Source organism: Grammomys surdaster, unplaced genomic scaffold (genome assembly GCF_004785775.1).
Source record: "Grammomys surdaster isolate TR1022 unplaced genomic scaffold, NIH_TR_1.0 278, whole genome shotgun sequence".
Taxonomy (NCBI): domain Eukaryota; kingdom Metazoa; phylum Chordata; class Mammalia; order Rodentia; family Muridae; genus Grammomys; species Grammomys surdaster.
In genome coordinates, this window is record NW_021604719.1 from 15,297,912 (window position 1) to 15,304,884 (window position 6,973).

Sequence of the window (6,973 nt, forward strand, 5' to 3'; positions counted from 1 at the left end):
TAGATAATTTCCTAAGATTACCACTACATGATAGGTTTATTGAGAAAATATGGAAGTAGCTCAATTCATCCCAATATCCAAATTAACCTTAAAGCTATAACAATCTATAATTAAACTCTCACAATAATATAATAATTATAAAACAGAATGATATGAAACTAAAAATGGATACACTGACCAGTGAAGCAAAGCTCAAAGCAAACTTGCACACTTATTATCAACTCATTTTCAGCAAAGAAAAACAATAAAAACTCAATTGAAAAGGTCATTTTATTCCACGTGGATTGAAGAAGTTAATATCCAAAATGCACAGAGAACTCCAACTTACTAGTACAAATGCAAGTAACCCAATTAAAAGGGGACAAATATTTCAGAAAATAGTTTTCAAAAGAAGGCAGACACATGGTCTGTGAGAAATGTTCATCACTACTAATCAGGAAAACGCATATTAACATCCTGACAAGAGATCACCTCAGAACTTGTTATAATGGCTATTAACAAAAGACAAAGTAAATTGGACCTAATGGTACATTTCTGTACTTGCAACACTCATGTCTGGAGACTGAGACAGAAGAATTGCCAGTAGTCCAAGGTCGTCCTAGGGTACATGTAACAGACCAACAGGGCTTACATAGTGAGATTGTCTCACACGGCAATTACACAACAACAACTGCAGTAGCAGTAGTGGCAGCAGTAAAAATAACCCCAAAACAAACAAGATAAGATATAGTTCCAGCCAAGGGGTGGAAACAGAGAATGTGTGTGCACTGCGAATGAGAATATAAACCTTAGACCACATGGAAGACAGTTTGGCTGTTCCTTAAAATATTGAAAACAGATTTCCAAATGGATCTAGCAATCCTACTTCATTGTATGTCAGAAGTAGTGCCACCAGTATGATACATAGATATCAAATCCCAGTGTTATATGTTGTGTATCTCAACAACTAAGATACATTCAAGGTAGGTGCTCAAATAGATGAATTAAGGCTATGTGTCTAGATAGATATTCAAGACTATTCTGTCTTGAAGAGGAGAAAGATTCTATTGTTTGCTACCAGAGTAAACATTGCAGTATGTGAAATAAATCAAGAACAACAACAAAACAAAGATAAATATCTAATGACCTCACTCACATCAGAGATTGAAAAATCTCAAGCAACAGAATGGTGGTCACCAAAAGCTATGTGAGAGGGAAGTGGGCCATGTTAACCAAATAACTCCATCCCTCAGTTCAATAAAGAGGTTGCTCTCTAGTGGTACTCTGCACAGTGAAGTGGCTAAAAACACTACACACATGCGTCAAAATTTTGAGAAGACCATTTGATTTTAATTGTTTTCACGACAAAAGAATGTGTATGAAGTGGCTGGGGCTTGATAACTAGCTTGATTTCATCTTCCATAGTATAAAATCTGTAAGACTCATTTAGTAACCCATAAATACACAGAATAATTTGTTAATTAAACATAAACTTATAATTGAAAGTACTTAAATACTTAAAAAATCGGTGTTTTCATGGGCCCATACAGTCATCATGGCTACCAACCTCAGCTTCCAACACCACCCTGGCCTAGGGCCCTGCATTCATATTATTCTGGGAATGCAGGCTCCAAGTCATGGGTGATATAATGTTTTTCTGTTAGAACACAGTGGCCATGTGGTACTGGGACATGTGCCACTCCAGGGTCCAGGTATTAGATATCTGTTGATCATGTCAAGCCCCAGATGAAAGAATGGTATCATGGTTGTAGGAGGATGTCAGCAATCCTTCCTCAACTGCTGCAAGTTGCTGTGGGCCAGCAGGCCTGGGTAGTCCAAAGAACTGACAAATTAGATGCCTGGTATGGGATAAATAAAACCCTGTCAGATCTTGCTCTTGAGTACCAGACAAAGACTAGAACATTTCAGGGAACTGAGTCTTCCAGTCTCAGAAGCATGGTTTATAATGGAGTCAGCATAATTCCTTGCAAGTTCTCTACAATTAAGAAAATAATTTGTTAAAAATAAGGAAGTGGGCTTTAGGCAGGAAGCTGACATTAGGCTAGAACAAAGAAGTAATTTCAGACAGGAATCTAAATTTTAGTCTAGAGCAAGGAAGTTGGCTTCAGACATGAAAATGACTTTGGGCTAGGACAGGGAAGTAGGCTCAGATATTTTGGTCATTCTGATAAGCCCTTAGAAACATTGATTATGAAAGAGTGTTCCATGGAATTTTGTTTATTGCCTTGCTTGTTCTTTGACTATCTGTGTTTATTACTGTGCTTGTTCCTTGACTATTTGTATCTATTGTATTTCTAGTTCCTCAACCTAGACCTGACCTTAATACTTGCATGTAACTAAAGTGCTATAAAAGCAAAAAGGAGGAGAGGGGATGGGATAGGGGGTTTCTAGGGAGTGGGAATGGAGAAAGAGGAAGGCATATAAAATGTAAGTAAACAAAATATCCAATAAAAAAAATACTCTTCCTCCTTCTTTGGTGCCATACACATGGCTTAGAAATGCCATGCTCTATAAAAGGAGGAAACAGCAGCAGATCAGATGACCTTATCATTTTATTAACCAGTGTACAAGCAGTAAGCAGCTGTGAGAACAGTCACAATTGCAGGAGAACAACTGTGTGCTTGCACTTGACTTTTTTTTTTTTTTTAGAATGTTACAGTCACAAATACAATGCAGTTTAACGGTTGTTAGATTTTCGCGTGTAGCTTGGAACAGACCACATCAGACCAGATGGTTCCATGAGGGGGAGTTTATTCAGGGCGGAGGGAAGAGATCGAGAGGAGAGAGAGAGAGCAGAGAGGTAGAGGAGTAGAGTCCGGCCATGACCACGTGGAGAGAGGGGGAAGGGAAGGGGGGAGGGACAAGGGGCAGAGGGAACCTGCAGGCACAGGAGTAAGGGGAGCAAGAGAGAGAGGAGGGGGCAGGTGGCAGACCCTTTTATAGTGGGCAGGCCTACCTGACTGTTGCCAGGTAACTGTGGGGAGGACCATACCTGGCTGCTGCCAAGTAATTGTAGAGGTGGAGTTTAAACAGAATACTAACATTCCCATGTTTTGGTTTAATTAAAAAGAAAAATTAGAAAGAGGAGACGGCAGGAATAGGGTCGTTGTGAAATCTGGCTACTTCCTGCTGACACTGGGGGCAATGTGTCCTTAGGGGGAACCTAGAAGAATGGGTATGGGGGATGTTTGTTCGGTCTTAGGAGAGCTGGTTGTTCTGCTGTTCGGGGTCTGTTGAGCGAGCCATCTAAGGATAGGTCAGAAGGAACAGGTCCAGTAGAAGCAGCTGTGTGTGTGACAGGAGATGGGGCATCTGGAGGTTGCTTCTCTGGAGCTGTTCTGGATGAGCCTGGACTTGACAAGATGTAGGAAATAATATTAAGTACACTGGGAGAAAGAAATTTTCTTTTAAAGATGTACATTTGAAACCCAGAAGGATCCCACCCTTTGTAATAGGTAGTAAGTGGGAACTTTAGGCAGATGTACATATCTGGATGGCATCTATTTCGTCCATGAGAGGTAGATCTGAGTGGGTTTCCTGTAGGTTATAAGTTTACAAAACAGATAACAGCATGAGTTAACAACACAAGCAGTCTTTAAGATGAGCCTTTGTTGGATCGTATAGTGGAATGTTTTATTAGAGTTAGGCAAGTTTATAGGAACTCAGATAATATTAGGACAGTGGCATAGTAAGAAAAGGAAATATGAAGCATTTAATTGATGGCAACTGAGTTTAGGTAATGAGGTAACAGATAATATCTGTGAAAGCTTAGCTGTCAATGTAGTCAGAAGTCTGAGAAAGAGTAAACAATAATCTACCAGTTATATATTATTTTAAAAACAATGACAGAGTCCACTAGCCAACAGTTCCCGTGGTTTCCATAGTCTCTTGGGTGATGTCAGTTTGGCTTCCAAGTGCAGAAGGTACAGGGCTTTTTTCTGTGGAATGGATATGCGTGACATGAGAAATGATTTACCTTGGTTTAGCCAAGTCACTTGGCTCAGGGCATCCAGTTTAGTCCACTGCGTTTGTTCGCATACAATCCAGGCTGTATCTTCTAGGAGCCCAAGTCTTCTGAAACCATCTTGGGCTAACTGTTAGAGACTTTGGGAATTCTGTCAGCCATAAACATAAAAAATACTGTTAGCAGACTTCTGACAAGATTGAGAGTCATAAGGATTGGTTGTAACTGAATAGAATTTAATAGCTGTAGTAAAAATATATCAAGACAGAGTCTTTTCTATCCTGTCTTAAGTAACTTTGGCGGGTTGGCACTGTGAGGCACAGGTGCTGCGAGTCAGGTCTGCTGGCGGCAGTGACAGGGTGGGACTTCCTGTTAGCAGCCGGAAGTCACTGCCCAGTGCCTCTGGCAGCAGTTCTAGGCTAGGCTAGTGAGCTCTGGAACCTGCAGACATCTGCTAGAGTCTTGGCAATTCCCCCATTTTGGTTTAATTAAAAAAGAAAGATTAGAAAGAGGTGTGGGGTTGAGCAGGTTTCATGGCTAAGAGAACTTGGGGTGGGGAATAGGCAGAACACAGGGAAAGGGGTATAAGGAATTTCTTTCCAGTTATGAGACTGCTGGCAATATGTGTCTGTGGCTACTGACAAAGATGATCCGCCCATTGGGTGATCGTGGCTATTACCAAGCTATCAGTCAGCATCTCAAAAGAAAAGCTGGTAACGGAAATGAGGCTCCGCTTATACAATGAGGTCGTCAGGAGATCATATAAGGGCTACAGCTAAGCTAACCCACCAGAAGTTAGTCAGCCAGGAAATAGCCACCCAGTACTAGGATTTCCGGCAGCTGCAAGAGCTGGTGGGGTAAGGGGGAGGAGGCTATTTCCAAGTGAGAGAAATCACTCAATGGGCCAAAGTCCTAGGTCATAGTTCAGCTAGAGGCTAGTCATATGGACTGGGGCAATGTAAAGTCAACCCCTTAGTCCAGGAAGTGCTGGCCATGCACTAACCAGCTGTTCAGGGTCCCTCCCGAGAACTGGAAACTCCTTACCGAATAAAATGCTGGTGTGTGCATGAGAGCTTGTTCAGTCTGGTATCTGGAAGGTGGAAGCGGTGTGCCTGTATGGCTGTCTAGCCCACGCAGCAGAGCACCGAGTGGGGGCCACAGCAGCACAGCTCACATGGTGGAAGTTTGGCGAGCCTCTCAGTGGAGTAGGGCAGGGGTTGTAGCATCGTTGTTAATTCATGCGCTTGGTGATGGTGGGTAGCAGCAGATGAAGTCCACATGGTGTAGCAATGGCAGTGGTGGCATTGTGTCTGCTCTGCACAGTCACAGCAGCCAGAGCCAGCAGCTGCATGGGTCTTGAGGTCCCCAAAATCTTCATTCCCGGGGTTCCCAAGGAAAAAAAGAATTGGGATTGTGTTTGAGTTATTCTATGAAAAGAAGCTTTGGGAAAGCAAAACTGGCAAATGATGACTAGAAATGATCCCTGTGGGGAAAAAAAATCCCAGATAACCAAACTGTACAAGTTATAACTGCACATAAACCCAAGGAGTTAAATATAACACTTTCATAGAGAACTTCCAAACAAAAATATGGAACTTTAATTAATTCCTTTTTGTTTTACTTTGTTTTGTTTTGTTTGAGATACGGTCTCACTATGTAGCTCTCCCTAGCCTAGACCAGGCTGACCCCTAACTCACAAAACTCAGCCAGCCTCTGCCCCTCCAATGCTGGTCCTAAAGGTGTGCTCTACTACACCTGGAGTATATGGAACTTTTGAAAGAAAAATAGCTTACTAATATTAACTGAAAATTAGAAATTCTGAATATATTTATACATACCAACACTGAAATTATTTAAGATCTATTTTAAATAATAATCCCTATAGCAATCTAACCAAACTTTAAAGAAAACAAAGCTAGCTAATGTTTAGTTTATTAAAAAGTCTCAGGAAATGAAAAGAATTCTTTCAGTACCACACTGGATATGGCAAGCATGATCGTGATCTGCAAGCCACAGAAGACCACAAGGTCACAGAGTAATAGGTTGCTCTACTTAAAAACATAGATGAAGAAAGAGAGTTGTGAAATATGCTAACAAAGGAATATTAGCATCTATAACTCATGCCTGTGTCTGTCTAGGTTGAAATTCAAATTGCACAGACCCACAAAGAAGTGATAACAAGTGAGAAAACACAAATAATTTACCACCTTTTGTTTTGTGAAAATGTTACCTTCTCATTAGAAATGTATGTTAAGAATAAGGGAATAAAAAAAACAATATTTATCTTAAGTTTAAAACAAATTGCCAGAGTATTTTGGCAATGGTTTGACAGCCTAATACCAAAGTAATATTTTTTTATTTGGTTTGGTTTTTTGAGACAGGGTTTCTTTGCTTAGCCTTGACTGTTCTAAAACTAGTTTTGTAGATCATGTTGGCTTCGAACTCAGAGATTTATCTGCCTGATTCCAAAGTGCTGGGATTAATGGTCTGTGCCACCACTCAACAGGCAGCAGGAAGTGAACTGGCTTGAGCTTCTGAGACCTCAGAGCCACACCCTTCAGTGTCTCCTTTTGGTTATCCAGAGCTGTTGATGTCCTTGGTATCGTCTGGGTAGTGGAAACCAGATACTTACTAGACACCAAAACTGGTCTCAATTCTCTAGGAATATAAGAGAAAAGAAAATCTATTCTATAAATAGATGACCATATCTTGAGTAGTCTATGATAGTAGCACAAAAGAAATTAAGACTCATGCAAAAAACATGAAAATATATGGTATCAATACCATTGGCAAGTTCATTATTGGCTCTTCTCTGTAGACAAGGGCCAGCTTGAAGAGCGTTTTAGTAACTTGAGTCACTGATAGCACTGGAAACCACACCACAAAACAAAGGCCAGTTAGTGAAGCACAGGCATAATAGCAATGATCAACAAGGTGGAAATGGTACCCAATGGGATCTAGTGCAGAGTTATAGAGATAGATAACAGGACACAGATTCCCTACTGCAAA